The sequence below is a fragment of the Pogona vitticeps genome, chromosome 6 (assembly GCF_051106095.1).
Source record: "Pogona vitticeps strain Pit_001003342236 chromosome 6, PviZW2.1, whole genome shotgun sequence".
NCBI classification, from domain to species: domain Eukaryota; kingdom Metazoa; phylum Chordata; class Lepidosauria; order Squamata; family Agamidae; genus Pogona; species Pogona vitticeps.
The window spans coordinates 11,003,961-11,029,267 of NC_135788.1; the positions used below are offsets into that span (position 1 = coordinate 11,003,961).

Below are 25,307 nucleotides of genomic sequence, written 5' to 3' on the forward strand. Positions count from 1 at the left end.
ACCTCTGAATAGAATCAGGGGGCTAAAGGGCCATGTAGGGATATGAACAAAGACACAGAGGCACACAGACAATTTTTTAAAAAGCTAATTCTAATTCTCTTTTGTTGACACGGCTATTTCAAAACACTAGAAGAACTACTTATTCATTGTAAGCAAGTCCAATCAAATGTGTCCTCTAGTGGCTTTTATATAATCACTCAGATGAAAAGCAGCCGTAAAATGTTAAGAGTCACACAAACACAATACAGACTGTCCTGGAAGTTCCTCTCTCCCTCACCTAAGAATTTACAGAAATCTATAAAAGGGTCTGCCAAGACAGGAGAGGCAAAATGGAGTGCATTCTTATTCAGCTGCCACTGGCGAAGAAGGTGCTATTGTTGAAAGGAATCAGAAGTGACAAAGAAGCTGTTACTGGATTTAAGGACAAAAAGGAATAGCAGAGACTTAAACAGGGTGCTCAAAATTCAGGTCTACATGCTCCTCCTTTGATTTATGGGCTTCAGCAATTCAATGACATTGTGAAATGTGTCTAGACACATTAAAAATGTGGCTCTTAAATAAATATTGACATTTTATGTGTGTGATGGGGCCAACTCCTAGACTTTTAGCCATCAGTTCACAAAGAAATTCAAGTTTACATTTAAAACAATGAGAGCTACAATACAATCTTGTGCATGCTTATCCAGAGGTATACTCTACTGTCATCAATGTCTTTACTCCAAGGTACCGTATTTTTGGCTCCATAAGATGCACCTTTCCATAAGACGCACCAATTTTTTAGGAGAAGAAAACAGGAAAATATAATCTGTTTTCTTCGCTCCATAAGACGCACAGACTTTCCACCCCCATTTTGTGGGGGCAAAGTGTGTCTTATGGTGCGAAAAATACGGTAGGTATATGCATGATACCCAGTGTGGTGTAGTAGACAGAGTGATAAATTAGGACTCGGGTGGCCAAGGTTCAAATCGTTACTCAGACATGGAAACTTACTAGGGGTATGGAACTGGTAAAACCACTTGTTAAATATCTCACCTACATTGAAAGCTCTATTAAGGTCACTATGAGGCAGTTCCAATTTGACAGCACATAACAACAAAGTACATATACAAGATACATACATACTTATGGTACATACAATAAATACTGTATTAGCTATTTCCAAATCTTCACATTGATTTTGTTGAGTTTTAAGTTATACCAATTTAGTCTGGACGCATTCGTGACCTGATTTATCAGATAACAAAACAATATTTGTTCAGGAGAATTATCAAGGGCATGCTTACCTAAACCGTTTCTAATGGATTAATGCAATAGTAAAAGGAAAATGAAAACAAAATACAATATGATCTTTCTGTCTACAGCTTCCGAACTGTAAGTTCTCAAACAAAAATTCAGCGCCCCTAAAAAGCCCTTGAAACATTACAGCAACTAAAAATCAAATTAATGATTAGTTAAAGGCTTCATAATTCATCAGCTAAGATGACTTTCGCAGTAGACTAACCTAATGAATTTGCACTAAAAAAAAAATCCCACAAAACTATAGATAAGTTTCCTGAAACTTTCTGCATAAGAACCATAATCTGCAACACAACATCAGCAGCAGTGGAATTCATCCTCAGATATCTCGTTCCATCAATCCAGATCATCACTACTCTGAATCATAAACAGGATTAATTATTCAACAACCTTAATGAAATCTGCAGTGCTTTTGAATAATCTGCTGTACATCCAGGAGGTACATTAGTGTGCTCAGCAATAGCAAACATTGAATAGCTAAATTCCAGGCCTTGGATCTCAACATTTGGCTGCTGACATGCCTGCCATTTGCAAGAATTTCTCTGGAGATTCTTTATGAAAACCTGAATAACTGATGCTTTCAAAAGCCTACATTTAAGACTCCTGGTGTTTATCTCACATTATATATGCTATCACATATAATCTGAAGGTCACCTGTTTATCTTGGATAATCCTTAACTGTACTTCCTTGTCTTTCTGCTGATGTTTCCAAGATGTTTGCTATGTTATTCCATTCAGAACTGTAGTCCTCCATTTGTGGATCTCAACCTATTACTAGATTTCAAACCTTAACCTTGTGGGTTTCATCAGCAATAATATCACTATACAAATATACAGTGAAAAATCACATAGTTGTTCCCAAAATGTATATATTGAGTATCAAAGGAGGTTCCCAGTTTTAAAGCTTGAGAATTTTAGACCTAACACACAATAGTGAGGAGGTCTAGCAGACTCATAATTTCTGCACGCAGATGACAAACTTACCACCAAGCTTAGATAAAGAGTAAACTATTTGAGCTGCCTATGAGGCCTTATGACAGACTTCAGTCAAACTCCCAGGCACTCTCTGACTAAAATGAGATGACCCTGTCATGTTTCTTAGCTATTCAGAGTAGACCTTTGGTCTGGATGGGCAGGGTAGAAATTCAATAAAATAAATTAAATAAATAAATGTTCAGCAGAACTGCTAGACTCCTAAGATTCCGAATGTTACACTGGAACATTCAGTGACTGCTAGCCCTCTGTAATCCTTCACTCCCCCACCCCAAATCATTTTAAATGTTCCACTGTCCAACCATGTATAATATCGCCTTTAGGCTGCAAAACAATTGACAACATCCAAGCCATACAAATGAGCGATATTGAGTGGAGTGTTCTAACGGCTGCAAAGCTAACTTTATGACTCAGATCCATAACACGTAAACATTTAACACTGGGTTTAAACACTGCAGCAAATACAGTGCTAGCTATGCAGTATGCAGAATCCACTGGAAATAGAACTAATGAATGGAAGTGGTTAGCATGAAGACTACCAATAGTTTCAACAAGGTAAGATTCTGGAACGTTTTGAAGTCTTGGTGGATCTGGACCATTTCACCAACATCTTCTGTTTATCCAGAAGAGACATTGTTTACATGCTATGGAAACATCAAGTGTCAGCTTTCCATGTCCTTTATATTTATTTTATTTTATTTTACTTACTTACTTACTTACTTAATTGATTAATTAATTAATTAATTAATTAATTAATTAATTACTTTCGATGCCGCCCAATCTACCCAGAGGTCTCTGGGTGGCTCACAACAATTAAAGTTCAATACAATAAAAGATAAAATGATTAAAATACAATTATATACATTCTTTAGCTAGAGACCCTAAGGATCTATGAAAAAAAGACAACAAGAATAGGACAGTCCTGTTCCCAACCTACAGGGAAAACAAAATATGTCCAATACAACAATGTATAGGATAAACTGATGAACGGTAAAACAAAATGCCACTAAATCAATGGTCAGAATCCTGTTCATCAAGTTGTAACATAAATGTTATACTATTGTAAATATGCCAGGCATTCCACTCTGGTGGCATGAACCATGCAGATTGATTGTGCATTCAGTCATATGGCTCCCTCCCATTTCAAACAACTGCACAATGCACTACATTGTGCCATTGTACCTTGGCACAATGCAGCTACTATGAGCGTAACATCAAGTTATGCCCTCGTATCCACTCAACAGGATTTCAGCCAACGAGTCTACTTTAGTTAGAACCAGCAACTCCATTTAGGCCACTGTGTTTACTATGTCAAGCTGCTCACATATTACCAAATACATACACAGTGTATGTGTATTTCGTACCCTCATGCAATGTTAGTTTATGGTTGTTGTGGGTTTTTCGGGCTCTTTGGCTGTGTTCTGAAGGTTGTTCTTCCTGATGTTTCGCCAGTCTCTGTGGCCGGCATCTTCAGAGGAGTGGAGTAGGAACTCTGGAGTAGGAACTCTGTCTTCAGAGTTCCTACTCCAGTCCTCTGAAGATGCCGGCCACAGAGACTGGTGAAACGTTAGGAAGAACAACCTTCAGAACATGGCCAAAGAGCCCGAAAAACCCACAACAACCATCAGATCCCGGCTGTGAAAGCCTTCGAGAATACAATGTTAGTTTAGTTTGTAACAAACTGTACAAAGTTAGTTACTTTGTAACTAATGAGATGGATCCACATTTACAGAAAAATCCTCTGTATATCTCTTCAAAAGGAAATCCCACTTATCCTCAGATAACTATGCACAGGAGTGAACCTTACAGTACCCTTACATTCACTGAAATATGTCAGACAAGTTATTAATGATTTGTGCTTAGTTTCCATTGATTTCAAGGATGTTTCCATGATTCCAATGGTAATTGAGGCCTGCCTGACTCAACCCACATACTTCATTGGGACAATTTGCTGTAAGTTTTATGGTTGTACCGCCATGTACAATCAGGTTGCTTAAAACCCATTTAAGTCAACAAAATTTGCGCCGTAAAAAGATTTATAAATAAAGGTAACATTCCAGTAATGTGTCAACATATTTTATAAATATGTGTTATTATTTTAAATATTACACCTTCCAATATTCAGATACTAAGTTGATATAATAAAAAGTTTTACCTGAGATACAGTATGGGAAGGGTGCAGTGTACTACTGTACACTTCCAGTATGATGCAGACTTTAGTATAAAAGATTGGGCAAAAGACAGACATGCATAAAGAAATCTGGAATTTCTACTGCAGCCACCAGCATGGTAAGAGAGGCAAACCAAGTTGAAACTGAAATGTAGCTTATCTTTTCATCCAAGCAAGTGGCACTGTTCAAAACATTAAAGAGACAACAGGTAGGATGGTAGGATCCTGTTGGCATTTGCCCAGTATAACATCTCTATAGGCATTGTGCTCTGTAGTAGAAGCCTGAACTGCCCTCTAAAAAAGCAACATAAATTTCCACTTGTGTTAGTCGGTAGTGAACACCCATGTATACTAGTATGAAAGCGGAACCCTATGTGTAACAGCCCAGTGCCATGACCAATTGAAAGAAACAAGACTCTGATCATCAAGAGTACACAGAATTCTGCATTGCATGTAAAAGGATAGCAATGTACCCTATAAGCCTTGACTATCATACTCAGAAGGGCTTTTTAATGCTCTTCTGCTAAAAATCTAACCTGACTGACATTTTATTACATGTCTCAAAATGACACCTGCTACAAAAGGCAGGCAAACAGCTGCTACTCCTTGGATCCATTTACAGATCTTGAAGTATTTGCCTTGACCAGACATATACATGATCTAGGAACAATTGGTGATACAAACATACCAGTGTGGTTTCCAGAGATTAAGTTCGCTGCCGACATCACATTTTCAAAACACTGACCTTGACTGACAACTGCCTTTCCTGTTGACCCGGCACAGACGGTACCTGTAATTGCACCTCTGATTACATCTACATGCTATTTTCTATTACTGGTTTTGTTTTATCATTTCCTGCCAACGGGTCAAAGAAATCCAGTTTCCTTTTCCATCCTTGGCCATTTTTCCTGCAAGTGTTTCCAGAGTTCCTCCACCTCCCTCAGCCTTCTTAACTTCATTTCAGCCCTGTGTCTTTTTTCATTTGTTCAAAAGATCCTAATTTTTTTTTTTTAATGAGCCATCAAATCAATGTTTGAGTTCTATGAGTAGGTCAGTATTCCAATCATGTATATGAGTTTCAAAGTCAAAAGTATAAGCCTGGATTTGCTATACTCCCTAAATGCACTTTCTTTTCTGAGACATCCTATTAAACAAGATGGGAGTTGCTTTTGACCAATCATGCATACGCAGGAATTGAACATTATAGATAAAATGGATGCAATTGAGGTGGGGGGGGAATGAAGGGTGAAACTTTGGGGGAAATGTTTGGCACCATGTTAAACAATGACGAATACTCAAGTGGCTTAGGAGACAGATAAGCAAGCAAACAACAATATGTGAGAAGCAACAGGGAGCAGCCAAATAGCTTTTGCAAAGAAGCTGGGTTTTTTATGCTGTAGAGGAATAACTGGCCATGAACTTTCTATAGTTTGAAGTTGGAAGCAATTAACGTTTTCCTAATCAAAGCAACATAAAAACTGAGATCTACAAAAAATGGAGAAAGCAAAACACAAAGGAAGACAAAGCACGGAAATCTTCTAATCTTTCTTTTCAAAAATCATACAGCACAATGATGAGAAATAAATCACAGATGTACACATTTTTTATTAAAAAAAGGGGTATAAACAATAATCAATTATCAAACAAGTCTTCTGAGCAAGCAACAGCACACAATAAAGATTGATTATCTGACTCCCTTTTAGATGTGCTCGATTAAAAGATTATTATGTTTATTTCTCAATAACTCAAAAACTTGAGTTGAAAACTTTGCTGTCTACTCCTATGTCCAGACCAACTTGCCCTCTAGGGAAACAGTGAGTAAGGAAGTTGCACTTGACTCATCCAGGTTTTAGTTTGTTTCATGTGCCAAATGGGAAAGTTTGCTTTCTATGGAATTTGATTTCTATGCCATGTATTTCTGTGCATATTACACAGAAGTATGAGCTTCTCATTTTGTCATTTCCATATGATATTTACAGACAGCGCTGAACTATATTTTAAACATCAATTTCCCTCTAAATGTTAATGTTCAAAAAAGCTCGACTTTAAAAATTGAAATTCCACAATAATTTAATTTGGATAGCATTCAATGTTTTTAAAGGCACTTAGGAATGTCAGATCTTGGCACTTCTGAGTTGTCAATTTTAAAATGTGAACAAATTATAACAACTTCAGCACAGCCTTTGAATTTAAAGTTCACTCTGTCAAACACACACCGTATATTCTGAACATATCTAAATTTGGCAGAATGTACTGTCTGAAACATTCCATATATATATAGATACATCAGCTCTAATCAGCAAGCTGCATCTGAATTAATCTTTGAATCTGACGAAACTCTTTACTTTAGAATTTGATACAAAATCTTTGTTTCTGCTAGAGACGTGGTTCTACAAGGATCAGAGACAGGACAGGTTAGTGTTCTGGAGTGAAACCCCTAGAATTGGAGTTGCTGTTTGATGAGAGAGAGAGAGAGAGAGAGAGAGAGAGAGAGAGAGAGAGAGACTCTGGGAGTTTTTATTTAAAAAATTAACTATTTTCATTTCATCCTTCCCCGTCCCCCTTGCCAGAAGGAATTTGAATTTTAGAGCAAAAAGAACTCTTGCAGCTTTAAAAATTAAAAGCCTTAAAAATTAACAAATTTATTATATCAGGAGGTTTTATGGACTAGCGCAGTGATAGCGAACCTATGGCATGCTCGCCACAGCTGGCACGCAAAGCCCTTTCTTCTGGCATGCAACAAACCTTTTGAAGTGGTTGCAGCTAGGATTCCCCCTTTCTCTTCCTGTTCTAGGTCCTTTAACTTCCTGTCCATCCCCAAGATTCCCCCTTTAACTTCCTGTCCATCCCCATGATTCCCCCTTTAACTTCCTGTCCGTCCCCATGGTTCCCCCTGAAATTTCCACTTCCTGTTCCGGTTCCGGTCTTCCGGTGGGCACAGCAGCCACTGGTTTCTTCCCCACCCCCTCATTTTGGGCACTTGAGCCGAAAAAGGTTTGCCTCCACTGGACTAGAGTGTGCCAGACTGGACGTGTGAAACATTATCCTCAGTTGGCAGATATGCACATATATACATATTGCTAGAGAGGAAAATAATTTTTTAAAAAGTACAGGGAAGTGGGGCTGGATGAATGAAAACAATTTCTCTGAGTACAAAATAAACATGGCAAAAAAATTATATGCAAACAGCGAGGTTTCTTTTTTCTTGGCTCTCATTTCAAATCTCTAAATTGTGAACCAAATTGGCACTACCATCTTACATCTAATTTTATAGTACGTAGGTGAAAAGCTTTGCGGTCCAATCCATCTAGAAGTCAACAGCTGAAAACAACACATGCTAAGATCTGCACTATGAAGTAGCACATCCTTCTCCTATGAAGTAGCACATCCTTCTCCAAAGGACAATTATATTATGTGCAAATATGGGTTCCTTAATGTTAGCAATCAACTGGATATTATGGTAGCTATTCTTCCATTTGGATTCCCAGTTTCGTATAGTGGGTTGAGTGACAGACTAGGACTCTAGAAAATATAGTTCGAATGCTCACTTGGCTATGGAAACTCACTGGGGGAGTGGAACTGGTAAAACGACTCCTTAAATGTCTCACTTACCTTGAAAACCCTATTAGGGTTGCCATAAGTTGATTCCAACTTGACGTCACAGACCACACAAACATTCTTCCATTCAATGGCTATTGTAGGTTTTTCGGGCTGTTTGGCTGTGTTCTGGAGGTTTTTCTTCCTAATGTTTTGCCAGTCTCTGTGGCCGGAAAAATGTTAGGAAGAAAAACCTCCAGAACACAGCCAAACAGTTTGACAAACCTACAACAACCTTCGAGAATACATTCTTCCACTTATTCCAGCGGAACTATCATGACAGGATTGGTGAGCAGAATCTTTTTAAATGTATGATGCACAATACTGGGGGTTGTGGAAAAGGTTGGAATAGACAATATGGTGATAATGGCTGGAAACCAATGTTTTGAGGACAAATTTATGCATGGATAACAAGAATTCTGCCATCTCTCTTCTCTGTTTCACTGTTTTCCGTACAATGCAAAACATCTGTTCTACATTGTGTGAATATCTAGTGGTTCCTATCCCTCTACATCAGATTTTGAAAGTCTGAAGGGGACTGTCACGGGTGGGGCAGGAAATCACCTCCTTCCGTTCCTGCTGATAGAACTACTTTCCAGAATGATACCCCTGGATCCTGACCAATAAAAATATCTTACAAACAAACAGATGTGTTTGAATTGTAAGGAAATTCATTTAGAGTCTACTGTAGAGAAAGGAGTGTCAAGTAACAAGGTTTAACAAAGGGATTTATTTATGTGAAAAGGGCTAGAAGATGCTTTCTTTGGTTGTCATTATTTTAAGACTGTGGTTCCTGATACGTATTCATATTGTCCCTAAGACCACAAAGGAAATAACAGAAGAATGATTCCTGACAGCTATGAGCAAAACAACCTTGCAGCAACACTGCCTCTTTTCCCAGTACAAGTAAAGGCCAAGATTGCTGAGGAAACTGCAGCGGCAGAGAGCAGACGGACACTTCTTGAAATAATCAAAGGACCTACTGCTTAAAACACAACTACAGGGGGCAGTGGAAGACAGGAGGGCCTGGCATGCTCTGGTCCATGGGGTCACGAAGAGTCGGACACAACTAAACAACTAGACGACGACTGCTTAAAAGCTTCCTTCTAAATAACATTAAATTATTTACAAGAGGTGGGTAGTTATGAGTTAAAAAGTGACTGATCACTATCCTGTTGTGTTGCTTCACCTGTGCAGCAGGACCAGTAGAAGTAGCACCCTGCCATCAATTAAAGAGTCTCTTTTTCACTTTCAGGGCATGCATGACTCTGTCTCATTACGTGAGAGTGACGTGCACTCTGAAATCAAAACAAACTCTTTAATCAGCCACATTATGTCATTCTCACTGCACAGGTGAAGTAATGCAATAGGATACAGACAATTACGAATATTTAGAATGAACAGAATGAACTGTGTTCTTATAATGTATGTGCCAGGTGTACTTAAGTCATTTTCACCAATCAAACCAACTGGACAAGACTTGGATAGGTACAGCAAAAGCCAAGACTATTGCTATGCTGTTGCTGTAATAAGAGGGTTTTGCCTCTCAAATGCAAACAGTTTATCCATGTTTTTTGTTGCTCTGAAAAGGCATCCCACAGTTTTTAATCCTGCCTGAATACACTGCTTTCCTCAAGGCAGTTTGGAACATAAAATAAATCCTCCCAAATCTATATGCTGAAAAGGAAGGCTAGAAGGAAAATAAAAATAATTCCAAATATAGATTATTAGTCTTCTACAATTCTTTCAAAATGGGAAGAAAATAAAATGGGGGATGGGTGGGGATCAGAGTCTCATGGATTTGCAAAAGCTAGACTGTATCTTGACTGATGACATTGGTATCATTAACATTCAGTCTGCTCTTTGCTACTGTATATGTCTGGCATTCTTCTTCCCGGTGGCAATATCAGGCCTTTTCCTGGTGTTTTCAATCATGGATAGAGAAGCACAATGTCCTGGATTCAAAATCTGGAAGTTTTTTTTTTAAAAAAAAACACATTTTATTAGTTTTCCAATCTATCTACATTATTTGTGCTTGTCAAACATCGTGTTACATGCTTGCTTACAAAATCAGGAAGTTTTTAAAGGACTGAATATAGCCAACAACGATAATGTCTATGGCTTCTTTGGGAGAAAATAAATCTTGGACTACTACTTGCAGGACTTTCAACTATGAAACAAAACAAAAAATACAATGTGCTCAATAAATATGCATTGTTGGAGTGGTTAGAAGCATCTACACGGTCAGGTAAAACAAATAAAGCTCAACTTTTGCAGAGAAAAAACAGCACAGTACAACCAAATAGGGTATCTTAAAATTTATTCAAGATAGATAAACTGGCTTAGATAGATCTAAAGCCCACTAGCAATTACATATTCAAATAACATACTTTGGGGACTTCAACAGTACATATTTACATATCAAAGCAAATAAGTTCATTTAGGAAGCCAAGCTGGAATGCTAAGACTGCTCAAGAACCTATGACTTAATGACTTAACTGAGAACAACAATTAGTCATAGGTCAACGTCAAAGATTTCAATGAGTGTTCAGATACAAAAAAAATACAAAAACAGTATAATGCATGCCCCAATCAAACCTGCCTTCAGCTATAATCCTAAACATACAGGCTGACCCACTGTATATTGATATGGCAGAGCAATCAGAAATTAATGCTACCATAGTTGCTCCAGAAGTAGAGCAGAAAACAAACGGCATGCCCCATTTGCTCCTAATAAGACCTTAACCCCATTCACTATTACATGGATTTTCTGTCTTAATAACTGTGCCTTTAAATGCTATGAGCCACCTTTAAGGCCCATACTAGAGATGGGGTTATTTGTACTCGTACAAGCTCAACGGAACCTTCCTATCACACTGTTGTCCGCAATAGATTAGCCACTCCTGGCAGGAGGCGGGATGACAAGCCTCTCTGCCAGGTCCCAGAGTGGCTAATCCATTGTGGACAACAGCGTGATAGGAAGGCTGTGTTAGCGGCGGAATGGTGAGTGGAGAGTATGGCCCCATGGGGCCGAACCCTCGTTATTTCCACCTGTGGGGGGATATTTGTATTCATATATGTATATGAATACCCCCATCTCTAGCATATATATATATATGCTAGAGATGGGGGTATTCATATACATATATGAATACAAATATACACACACACACACACACACACACACACACACACACACACACACACACACACACACACACACACACACACAAATCAATTGGCCCTGTTCTTTTCCACCACAAAAGTTCAAGAAGAAGAATCAGGTATCAGCAGAAAAAATTATAACTATCTTCGGTTAATATACCATAAGAGTGGTTTGCTATTTTGAAGTAAATGATGCTGTTTCATCCTTTCCAAATTTCAAGTCTTTTATGAACCACTAGGTCTACTGTCTAGTCCTGTGCAAAATCAGCCTCGTAAGACCTGGCCAGGCTGTTGACAGGCTGTTGGAGCATGAAAATCCCTCATTAAATGACTCTGCCAACTCCCCATTGGTTCCAGAACCAACCTGAAGAACTATTGATAATCTATTTAATACTCTTCATCTTTTGAGAGGAGAATATTTGTATGTTCCTTGTGATCATCCACAGAAGCCCTCTAGTTTGTCTTAAGTTCCAACCGGTATGTTTAGTTGGAAGGAGACAGACAGAATTTTCAATAAGTATTCTAAGACTCTGGAATTCCCTCCAAAAGAACCTTTTTTGTCCCTCTTCAATGGCCTTCTGTAAAGTATACCTGTCATTTCACTTAATTGTTTCAACTTATTAAAATATGCCTGCTTAAACTATCTTTAACAGCTACACATATACATATACATATGAAAGCTTTATATGCTCCTGCTTTAATCTTTCTGGTGCCGGTTTTATGATTCTACTGCTGTTTTATCATTTGTCCAAATTATTGTTTTGCTGCTCTCAACTGGGGAAAGCTCAGTTGAGCCTTTCCTTGAAGGCCATGCCAAATTTTGGTGCCACTTGCTGAAATGTCTTGAAATATTGTGGTCCCATTCATCTTATAGGTTTAACATTCAAAAACAGTGCCTTGAACTCAGCCCAATGAGGAATTTATAACCATGTAACAGTAAAAGTTTGTATTGGTCTGACCTGATCTACTGGATCCTGGCATAACCTGAACTCTATATGTTGAACCAATCTAAGTTTCAGAATTTTTTTCAAATGGCAGGGGATGAATGCAAAGAAAGTTGTGATCATTCCTTTTCTGAGATTCACAATCATTAGGAACAAAGTCAAGATATCAAACTAGCATGCCAAAACAAGTCAGTTAAAACAGACATGTTTCAAATTCAGAAAAACATCATCTCACATACTGTCTTGGTAAACAATCATATATTATCTGACGCTTTTTTACTTTATTTATGCTGCAATCCCTTAGACATTTGCAAGGAAGCACATTCCACAGAACTAAAAAAGGCTTACTCTGAGTACAACAATACAGAAAAGTACTGTTAAACATTCATTCATTCATTCATTCACTCATTCAACTTCTATACCACCCCATTAGTGTGGACATTATCTGGGCAGTTCACATCTTTATTATTTCCATAATCAGCAAAGAATAATCAATCACATTCTTAACTGAAGCAGGTTTCCTTCTACTTCTGTTGCTGGAAACATCTGGAACTTCTTAACTTTGAATGAATACATAAATCATTCTTTTGCTCTGGTTTTTTAGAGGAGAGAAATCGGCAGAATATTCATAAGTTAGCAGAGGCGTATGCTTGCTGAATTGTTTCAGAGTGAAGAGATAAAGGAAATTTTCTTGTTGACAGCTGCTCGTTACGATGGTAGGGGTGGGGACAGAATTAACTGGAAAGAATACCTCAGACCTATAGAAGGGTTGGAGAACAATACATACTTGCATTTATCTGTGCCAAAAATACAGAATGAGCTGCCAAAATAAATTTAAAAAAATGGTGGGTGTGATGATGATCGAAGTAGGATAATGTGCTTTTCCACTGTGATTTCATAGCTCTACTACAGAGGCCTATCACATCTGCCTGGAAGGATTCTGCTGAACGGAACAGAACAAAACATACACATTCAGACCTGTTATTCTATTTTAATCCCTCACACACACACGGAAAATCCACCAATCTCCACTGCAATGAAAGGAGGGGGAAATGGTCACAAAACCACAAAAAGATGGCACCATTTTTTCCTCACAACACTCTGAATGCAAGCAAAACATCTGGGACACCGTGGACATCCAACACTGCTGGTACTACCACAGAATCTTGTCACTGTTTTCTAACAATCTTGTAGATCACTGTAGGAGGAATCTGTTGTTGCTGCTGCTGTTGTTGTCAAGTCAGAACTGACTCATAATGGCCCTGATAGTGTTTTCGAGATAAGTGAGGTATTTAAGAAGTGGTTTTACCAGTTCCATCTCCAAGTAGAGTTTCCATGGCAGTGCCAAGGAATCAAACCCAGGTCTCCTAAGACCCAGTCCATTACTCTATCCACAAAACCACACTGAATACCCAGAAGAGATCTAAAAGATATTTTGCCAAGTGTCCATCAACCCCGAAGCTTGCTAAAAGAGCTGACGGAAATGAGATGGCTATATTATTTCTAAGAGTTATGTAAAAGAGATTTCTGCAGCTGTAGCTTGTCATACTATATTAAAAGTATAGGAAACGTGATTTCCTTTGCACAGGGTCATAAATTCAAATTTCATCTCAATAAGTAGGTATAGGCAAATTGACTGGTCCCCTTGGCACACAACACCTAGTCAGAATTTCTAAGTTATTCTCATCTACTGTGAATAAGCAACATGTTGGTAAACACAGTTCCTTCTCTTCTTCCTACTCATGTATCAAGAGGAAAAATTAACCAAAAATTGATAATCTGTTATAATGGTCCAAAGAATTCTATGACTCCTGTCTTGTTCTGGGATCTACAAACCAGGATTCTGGGTTTTAATTTCATGGTAAGATATTTCTTTCTAATTTATTTTACCGATGTGCATCCACTGAAGAGCAGTCAGGCTGTGGTATGCACTAAACTGCTCATTCAAGCCACAATGGGTGAAAAATCTGGTTTACCACTCATTCAGTGCCAATGTGATCACTATGTTCAGCTCGGGCAGGGGGGCTAAAGAACACTGGCCACTCTGGATCCCACCCATCTTGGAACATGATAACAGCCATGCCTTATTATACAGTACAGTAGAGCAGACTAATGAAGAGGAGTGGAGCTTCTTGTGGAGCACTGTTGCCACTCCACAAGAAAAAGCAATTAGAAGCTCCCACAACTTCCAGATGTTGTGCTCCTGCTTCATCTGGTATTACCTCTGTCCCTTCAGCTGCAGGACCTAAATCCTCATCTCAAATGTTACTGTACAGTGGTGCCTCACTTAACGACGATAATCCGTTCCAGGAAAATCGCCGTTAAGTGAAAACATCGTAAAGCAAAAAAACAAACAAAAAAAACCGCATTGAAACCCCTTCAATGCGTTCCAATGGGGTCAAAACTCACCGTCCAGCGAAGATCCTCCATAGGGCAGCCGTTTTCGCTGCCTGTCTTGCAAGGAATCCATCCCAGAAAACAGCGGGGGAGCCATTTTGTTTACCCGGTGGCCATTTTGAAACCGCCAATCAGCTGTTTTAAAATCGTCGTTTTGCGAAGAATCGGTTCCCGAAGCAGGGAACCGATCATCGCAAAGCGAAAAAAACCCATTTAGACCATCGTTTTGCGATCGCAATTGTGATTGCAAAAAGATCGTAGTAATACGGTTTCGTTGTAATGCAGGGCAATCGTAAAGCAAGGCACCACTGTATTTAGAAGAGATACCGTTCAGTGACAAAGCTTTGCATCTTAACCAGCCCAGGTTCAATCCCTGGAGTCTGAAACCCTGTAGAGTAGATCAATGGCTTTCAACCTTTGGTCCTTCATAACTCTCAGAATCCATGACCAGTGGATATGCTGCCTAGGGCTTCTGGGAGTTGAAATTAAAAAAACATATGGGTACCTACAGTTGAGAACCACTAGAATAGACAGTAATGCTGGACCTTGTAGATAGGACCAAACAGAGACCAAGGTTATCTGTCTGTTTTCATAAGTTAATTCATAAAAAGCATGACAAAATGAGCCAAGAGATAAAATGCAGCAATTTAACAAATAATAAGGTTCATAAAGGAAGACAATAATAAAATAACATGAAACCTATTTAAATTAAAAATAAAAGAGTTCAATTTGGGACTGTAAAAGGGACACTTAATCTAGCAGCCCATTTATCTTCAAATCTGCCATAAGAACTTACTCCTAAAAATTAATGAAATGAAAATAATCTCCCTCAGTTTTTAAAAATTAAATCTACCTTTTAATTGAAGTCATGGCTGACAGTTATTTAGAACAGATACCTATTTGAAATTCTCAAAAAAAATGAGTTTAAAATGCCTCATGTCTAACAAATACTTCAATCTAGCATTAATTACTTTTGTAACAACTTGGGTGATTATGCAAATAAGTGCTCAGAAAAAAAAATTACAACTAAACTACCAGCAGTAGTAAGAGTGGAGGTTTCCTCAACTTACTCCCCACTCCATGGCTTTGAAAATTGTCAGTGGTGGAACATTTTGGAGTAGAAGGGAAAGGGAGTAATGTTACCTCTGTGGTAACATTTCTTGTGGCGTAAGCAAACATTTGTAAATGGTTCTGGATTGGCAGGAGTTGCCTGTATGCACTCATAAGAATTTGTTTATATGTACTGTTTTTAATAGAATACTTGTTTAATTCTTTTTTTAATATTTGTATACTGTTTTTAACTTTTAAATATTGTCTTTCTAATCATGTAACAGACTTGAATCCTTTTTAAGGAGAAAGATGGAATAAATATATTTTAAATATAAATAAATAAATACCTTTTCATGTGTACTCACACACCACTTGTTTATACGGATGCATAAAATCACAAAATAGCAGTTTCACAGAATTCAAAGAGCTGAAAAACCCTCTTAACATTTGTCTCTCTCACTGGAGATTGTCCAAGTAGATAAATGAGACTTGTTAATTTTTCTCTTTCAAAGGGAAGTAAGATAGCTAATTACAATGGCAAAATTGCAGCTAAACATCACAATGTAAAACGGATGTGGTGGCGCTGCAGGTTAAACCGCAGAAGCCTCTGTGCTACAAGGTCCGAAGACCAGCAGTCATAAGATCGAATCTATGCGAGGGAGTGAGCTCCCATCGCTTGTCCCAGTTCCTGCCAACCTAGCAGTTCAAAGGTGTGTAAAAATGCGACTAGATAAATAAGTACTCACCACAGTGGGACGGTAATGGTGTTTCGTGTCTAGTTGCCCTGGCCACATGACCATGGAAACTGTCTACGGACAAACGCTGGCTCTACGGCTGGAAACGGGGATGAGCACCGTGCCCTAGAGTCCAACACGACTGGACTAAATGTCAAGAGGAAATTTTACCTTGACCTTTATCACAATGTATTGCTGAAACTTGTTGTAAAATATGTTAACCAGCAGGGATAGTTTCTCAAGGCTAAACAAGTAGTCGTCAGCATCTCGCTCCTTGTCTTCTGCCCACTTGCTATTTGTGGTTTCAGACATCTACAGCAGGGCCTGGAAGTCTAACCCCCATGGAGACAGGGATCCTACTGTATGTCTGAAAGCAGCCTAAGTAACTGTATCCATGACTGCATCCCAAATCAGAAGAAGACAGCACATGTTAATTGTATGATCTTATTGAAATCTCTATTTGTTTGCAGAGAAAAAGTTGTTGTGAATTAAAAGCCCACTGCAAACTCAAAGCAAATAATCAGTTTCAGCTCCAATACATTCCTCACATTTCCTACGTTTTTCTTAATAAATTCATTATTAATATAACCTGTCAATCTGAATCAGAACTATATCTAGACTGCTGTTTTATATAAATTTGTTTTCTCATATGTGAGTAAAATGTATTTAAAATATCTGGAACCACCAATGGCACTTATCAGCTGACTTGAATTTCATCCCTCTGTCTAGAGAGATTTCTTGGTATGATGTTCACATCATCTAACCAATTTTTTAAGAATTATAATTCTTTATCCCTTCCAAACCATGGTTGAACAGATTTCCCTCCAAGTGAGTAAAGGCCTACTCAATTTATCAGACAACACGCAGATATAATACAACATATGACAATTTTTAATTGCTCATTTTTTGCAGTCCTTGTAAGCAAATGAAGATGCAGTAAGGTTCCAGCAGTTTCTCTATGTTGCTCTGAGACAAAAGTAAAAAAACAAAAACAAATCATGACTGATTCCACTTTGGAATTCAAGTACCCTGGCAGGTGCTAAATCAGTGAACTGAAACATAATAGGTGTTGATTCAGCAGGCAACTTGGATTTATTTCTACTTTTACAGTGACTTAACAGTAACAGAAGTAGAGGAACATTTATTTAACTCTCCTCCCACCCACCCACAAATGCGGGGAAAGTAAGTAGCCATGGAACCCAACATGACAAATTGATATTCTCCACAAACTTCTAGTTTATGTATCTCTTTGAATTCTAAAAGAGACAACCACTGTGAGATTAGCCCAGATCCAATGGTATGTGAAGAGATTTGAAAACCAAGGTTTTCAGCAAAGCTGGTTAATCTTAACCCTATTTACTGCCACAACAGCACAGCAGGGAAGGAGAAGATGATCCTATGCCATGTTTCTTGCACTCAAATAATGGAGATCAACAATATCATGCCTGTATCAATCTGTGGTCGTTGGTTGACTAATCATCACTAACCTTCAAGAGCACAAAGCCTCTTTCTTAATCAGCCTCTGCCTCCTGCAAAAAATGCTTCTGTCCATTGTTTAGATAGTCAGCTATAGTCTGCTGCATATCTCCTTCACTGGGGCGGGAAGTGATTTATCATTTTCACCAAAATGTTTCTCATCTTTGAGATTTTCCCCCCAATAATATTTCCAACCCACAGAAAACCATTTGCCTGAACAGATGGCAATGCTAATAATAAGGGATGCTTAACAGTGAGACCCTACACAAGATCTACTCAACAGCAAGTCCCACTCAGTCCATCACAACTTGCTTTAACTGAAGAGAGAACTGGTACGTAGCGTAAGGAGTGGGAAACAATTCCTTTGGCCTCGCTTGTTCGTACCCTTGTTCTTTCTTAGCAATCAAATAATGATACAGAAACAACCAAAGCCGTTGCTTTAACATCTTGGAGGGTAGCTGACTAGTGTAAATGACTTTATTGTTACCAGGATGTTTGTAATAACCAGACAAAGTTTATCATCAGTGTTAATTAATACAATTGTCATTAGCCAGCATGCATATAATCCTGGCTTGAATACTAGTATGTTCCATGCATTTGAAAAAATGGGCTATGTTCATGGAGGATCATGCAGAATAAAACTTTTTAGCTTGAAAACAATAGACTGTGGCTTCCTCCTTGAAAAGAATGGTCATAATCCTGTTGTGTAGCATATGCCAAATTATAACTTTTGTGCTGTTTTTTCTGGTAAACAATGCATCCCAGGCGGAATATGAGGGATGTGCATGCACGAACATCAAACCAGCATGAACATGCACCTGCTGAGATTTGCAACAAGGATGGTTTGTTTAGTGGTGAAGAACGGACCAGTAGTTACAGTTTTGCTAATGTTAAGCAACAAAATGTCAGCCATTATGTGCAGCAACCTTTCTTTGTCTTTAGCTTCACTCTGTAAAACTCTTTTTCCACATAAAGATACAATGGAGAGACCTCTCTCACTGACTTATTCCCCACCCCAGCTAACAAAAGGAAGTTCTGGTCATCAACTTTGCCATTGATGAAGTCTACAAGCAGCTAACTGCACAATATTCACAGGGAATTCATCTGCCGGTCCTTTACCATCTTGATTTAAAGATAAGAACTGTCTTGCTGTGAGTTATTCATTTCAAAAATTAATATACCATGTGTGGCGCTCACTCTAGATCTTCATTATTCAAAAGTCTGAAACCATGTTATTCCTCACTATCTAGTCATAAAAGCAATTTTGCTACAGTAAAATGTCAACACTGAATAAGCTGCTAACAATGGAGGCCTTCCTAAAGAGTTAATCCCACAGGTAAATTAACTCCACGGCTCCAGCCTTCCTATGTCATGACATATAAACATAACAGGACAAGCAAGAAGGTGAAATAGCATGCTTACAAGGCCCTCATTTACAATATACTGTGGGGAATGATGGGGTTGCTAGAGAAAACAGATTCATAGTTCTTTCTCAACAGAGTCAACATCTGTTTCTCAACAATGAAGTCTCCAAAGTGGGTCAAGAAAAGTTTTTTTGATTTGCTTAATACAATCAATGTTATTTTAGTCTCACAACACCTACACATGCAGCTTATATTTCTATCTGAATTTCTTATCCCTTTGCTGCTATTACATGATTCCACAATGTAAATTTGTAAAAAAAAAAATTCACTCTCACTCCAACTATTTTTGCAAATGATACTTCAGTACAGACATTATGGTGGTATTTATTTGCAGTTTACCTGTCCGAAGTTACACAGTAAAACCTACATAATCTAAAATATGCGCATTCTACTTTAGCAACTGCTATGCAAGGAACAAATCATGCACAAAAATGTTCTCCATGTCTTCTCTGAAGGCACTTTGACAAATAATGTAAATAATGTATTTGGTTCCCAATGTTTGAAACTGGGAATTCAGTTTTCAGTTGTATCTACAGATCTATTTCAGATCTGGGAACGTTATGTATGTTTGAAAACAAATTAAAACTGGCTGAAATCTAGTAGCATAACTTAACTCCTCGTAAGGCTGGCTATGTCATCAACCACGGCAGTTTTTCAGAAATTGTAAATTTCCCTCAAAGTTCCCGAGGCACTCTTGGGATTCCTTTCATTGAGGAGGAGCCACATGTGAGGAAGCAGGAAGGAGAGGAAATTTTAATTTCTGAAAATTGCCATCAGTGGGATTTTTCCAATGGTCAGAAATTTTGGAAATTAGAGAAGCTTCCATTCCAGAGCCCCCAACAATAAATGGGATCTCAAGGGGCTTTCAAGCGGGTGGAACCAGAAATTTACAATTTCCAGAAAACCACTCTTCAGCCTCATGCACTGAAAAACTGAGCTACTGGATTTCAGCAAATGGAAAATATAATTCGCTCTTATCAATTATTTAAAATTTAGACATTTTGACTTTGTTAACTACCTTTTAAAACTAGATTCGCAACAGAAACCTTGACCATGGGACCACAAATGCATTTGGACTATAACATGCAGAACCCCTTAGTTCATACAATCATAAGTCTACAATATTTTTGAAGGCTTCTACAAGTCATGGTTAAGATGATCCAGGAGTCTCAAGCTTGAGAACCACTGCTCTACAGCCGTGATCACCTCCAACTGCACTTCTATATACAGTGGTGCCTCACATACCGATTGCTCCGTTTAACGAAGAAATCGCTTTGCGATGATGTTTTTGTGATCGTTTAGTGATGGTCCCTATGGGGAAAATTCACTTTGCGATGATCGCAGGGAAGCGATCATCGCAAAGCCCCCATTTTCGGCCAGCTGATCAGCAGTTCCAAAATGGCCGCTGGGTAAACAAAATGGCCGCCTGCTGTGTTGCCTTGCTTTAGAGGCACCGAAAATGGCCACCCCTATGGAGTATTTTCGCTTAAAGTTAGTTTTTAAGCCCATAAGAACGCATTAATGGTGTTTTAATGCATTTCTATGGGCTTTTTAATATCGCTTAGCGATGAAATTGCTTAGCAGCGATTTTTGCTGCACGGATTAACATTGCTAAGCAAGGCATCACTGTAACACAATGTGAAAATAAAGACCTAGGTGGAAGCTGACTCAGAACCTTGGAATAGCATCCTAGGGAGCTACAGAGATTGTGGTAAACTATTAGTATTGGGTCCAAATTCTTTCAGCAGTACTGCCCAACAACTTAAAAATAATAATGGCCTCAGTCTCCCATGAAAAATGCTTCAAATATATTTGGACCAAAACAACTAATCTGCAGACTCTGCGCAAGCTGAAGCTGTAATGATTTGCAAGGCCCCTCTGCTGAATGTCTCAATCAAATGGAAAATAAGGCCCAACCTACTGCTGAAGCCAAGCGCTTAGTCGAATTGCCCATCCCATAGATGGTTGTACATTTTACTATTTGAATGACACAGACAATGAAATTATTAACCAACATGAAAACGCCAAAAAATGCTTCTGCTGGTACACACAGGGCCTTGGGATTCCTTTTTATCTAACTATGAAAATACTAATTTCAACTATGAGTTCCTATACTTACTTGTGTCTCACTGTCTTCCAACAGACGGGGATAACTCAAAGTAAGCAATTTCTTTTTCTTGTGCACTTAATTTTCCACTTCATTCAAATAGACAAATTTGCAGCTACCCCTAGGACATCCAAAAAAATAATTGGATTCACATATATAAGAAACCTGGCTATAAGTGTTTGCCCAACAACAGGCGTAAATAGTATCTGCAATAATAAAATGTATAAAACTTGTTTTGAAAGGACACTATAGAATATTTCTATTTGAGCAGAAGAAATTTAGACTGACATACTCTTTCTGTACAGGGCACGTCAAAACTAATGTGCTTAACAAATAAAGCTCCAATTAAAACTACCTTTGAAACTTTTTTTAAAATGTCAGCTTTTTCTGGCACTGGTCCAAAATGCCAAAGAATTTAATGTGAACCTGTTAATTTTTAACATGGCATTTCCAAGCTCTATGCTATTTATAATCCAAACTGCTGTGCTGGAAATATGGTTGTTAATGATGAAGTGATGAAAAGTATAACTATTTGCTCTCCTACTCTACAAACAGATGCAGCTACAGCATCGTTCTGCACTACTGATTATGTCTTTATTATCTGTGCTATATAAGAAACATACCATATGAACCTTCATGATAGAGGTGGGAAGGAATTTTCACAAGCAACAATAATGCCTTTTAACCTGGAACTTGTAGACATCATGGATGCCCTGTTATTTTATTTGGGACTCTATTTTGCACATGGATTAGAATTAGGCAAGTTTTAATACAAGACAGAAACCAGGGAAAGTTGTTCTGAAACTATCTAGCTAATGTAAAATTTACAATTACATTACAAATTGATTTAAACTGACAAGTTCATCCTCTGTACGCGAAAATGACTTAATCGTTAATGTAAGATTTTTAGCTTGTCCAGTACAATCCCCTCCTCTCCATTTTCTAGATTGCCCTACAAATAATTGATATGTTACTTGAAGCAGGCCTGAAAATGTACATAGCCTTCTGATCTTTGTCATCATCATGGTGAAGTCCAGAGTTGTTCGGTGAGTTAGAAGAGGTGTGAAATGAGCTTGCTATTGTGCATTCAGAACCCTGTTCTGATGTTTCTCATAATTAGCTGCAGAAAGAGAGAGGTTCAGGGGAGAATTACAGCATGTCAGATTGAAGATTTGCCTGGCTTGGCAGCAGTGTTTATTTATATCCCAGAACCTTCCATCTCAGTTCTGTGATAAGATGCTATCTGTGGTGCTCTTTTAAGGAGAGCTGAGGAACGACTATGGGTGTAGCGAAGAGAAGAGTACCACTGTGTGTGACAGGTCAATGGTGTGGCACACTGGAAGGCAAATTCTGGAAACAATGTTCCACATCTTTATTTCCTTAAAACCGATATAATAAATTCCACAATGGAGCTGAATCTTAGCTGAATATAAGTTAAGCATGCATTCAAAAAACAGATAGGCAAATACATGTAGAATTAGGTGCATGTCCTTATTTGTTTGGTTGTTTTAAGGAGAAGAGTGAAACTCAGATGTAGCATGACATACTAGGATGAGTGTGGGAGAACTATGGTGATCAGGGATGGGATTTTCATTACTCTAGGACTCCCTGCCCCAGAAGTCACCTAGAATCCCCAAAGCAGACTACTGGGAGTGGGAGAGGAGAAAGAAGAAGGAAAAAGAGATATGCTTTGGTTAGAAAGCAGAAGAGAACACCCACTCAGTTGTACTGCATTCTGGTAGCCATCTCACTGCTCTGCAGGAGAGTAGTTTATGGAGAAGCTGCTCATATAGAATCTAATAGATTTCAACCCTTCCTACAGAGCAGGAAGTTGATTCCCAACAAGCAGTGCAACGGATGGCGTGTACCCAGTCAAAGCCCATTCAATCCTGGAACTATGAAAATCCCAGCCCTAACGGTGACAACAGGAATCATATAACTAAAAAGAGAGTGGTGCCTCACAATACGAGTGTTCCGTTTTACGATGAAATCGCTTTACGTAGAAGGTTTTGCGATCACAAAAGTGATCGCAAAACGATGTTTCCTATGGGGGAATTTCACTTTGTGATGATCGGTTCCCTGTTTTGGGAACCTATTATCGCTAAGCGACGATTTCCGGTCAGCTGATTGGCGGTTTCAAAATGGCCGCCAAGTAAAAAAACATGGCTCCCCGCTCTTTTCTGGGACAGATTCCTCGCTGCACAGGCAGCTAAAATGGCCACGCTATGGAGGATCTTTGCTGAACGGTGAGTTTCAAGCCCCTAGGAACGCATTAATTGAGTTTTAATGCGTTTCTATGGGCTTTTAAATTTCGCATTACGACATTTTCATTCTACAGCAATTTCGCTGGAATGAATTAACATTGTAATGCGAGGCACCACTGTACCTGAAAACAGAAACTAATAGGAACTTCCAAAGCTGCTTCTTTAACATGAAAACCAAACCAAGAGTTCCTCTCTTTCCCCGACCCTTAAAGTCAAAGATCCAGCTTACTGCAGACACAGACTTACTGAACAAACAGTAAGCATCTTTCCATGTGAGCAGGCCTCTTAAAACATCAGCTGATACATCCAAAGCCTGGAGTTCCCGCTCAGAACTTCTTCCTTGTCACAATATCATGCCCTGTTATTTGGGACTCTACTTTGCATATGGATTAGAATTAGGCAGGTTTTAATTCATGTACCAATAAATATCAGAAATACATATGTAACAGAACAATTGTTCAAATATTATGACTACCATCTGTCCTTTTGCTTACAGAAATAAATCTCTCTGCATACCTCAGTGATATGACATTAAATTTTGACTGAACAGTTCTAATGTGCTAATGGTACTATTCTTATGCTCATACATGGCAGTAATACTGTGGTATAGAATGCCTTATTATTTACACAATCCTGCGATTCTACCTGGTGCTTGACAAGCAACATGAGATAAAACAGAATGGAAGGAAGGGGGAGGGAAAAGTCACATGGATGTAAGCAACTGGGTGTAAAGTTTTGAATATCACAACAGAAATTTTAAACACAGACATTGACAAACGTAGCAAAAGACATTCTGAACAGCAGTTGCTTGAATGATGTCAACACGTGAGTTTAAGCTCCAGAGCTCTCAGATACTTTTTCTGAAGCAACCTTCATTTGGAAAATAAGGTTGCAGCTGGCCTCTTGGAGATGCTAATTTAAGTAAGCAATGCACTGCAAAATGTATGCATGTGATTTTTGCCCCATCCCACGCCCTGCATATGTATCTCTAGATGACGATATGACAGAAGTGGATAGAGAAATCAACAGTTAACAGTATGTGGTGCACCATACTAATTTTATAACTCAATTGTGAATACATATTTCAAAAACATTGACATGTCCTTTGAGTTCTAAAGAGGCCTTGCTTGGAAAAAAAGAAAAGGAACACCTAATTCTTCTGAATAATTTGTACTACTTTCCTTGGTAATAATTATTATCAGGGAAAGTAATAAAAAATAAATTTAGCAAGCAAAATTAAAAACGGTGGTTGTTGTGGGTTTTTTGGGCTCTTTTGCCGTGTTTTGAAGGTTGTTCTTCCTGACATTTCACCAGTCTCTGTGGCATCTTCAGAGGACAATTAAAATTACAAACCATTTTAAAGCATATGAATTACTCCTTACTGAATTAATCATTTCATTAAGTTAAAATACAAATAAGAGTTCTTATCACCTCAGACACTTACGCAGGCAGGAACTACCATTAGGTAAATTGAGGTGGTCATCTCAGATAGCTTTGTGTATCATGAAACGGACAGAAAACTGGTTACCTCACTCAGTAGCTTCCAACCTTGGGTATCTCAGGAGTTCTTGGACTACAAATCCCAGAAGCCTTCACCACTAGCCATGCTGTCCCTGGTTTTCAGGGTGCTGCAGTTCAAGACACCTGGGTTACCCAAGGTTGGGAACCAATGATCTAATTCAATGGTTCT

The 25,307-nt window shown here is 38.5% G+C and overlaps 1 protein-coding gene across 4 annotated transcripts in view; it reads right to left on the bottom strand.

The window, feature by feature from the left end:
• Window positions 1–25,307, bottom strand: part of DIP2C (DIP2 acetate--CoA ligase C (putative)) — a 308,258-nt gene that overhangs the window by 233,536 nt on the left and 49,415 nt on the right. The window lies entirely within an intron of this gene.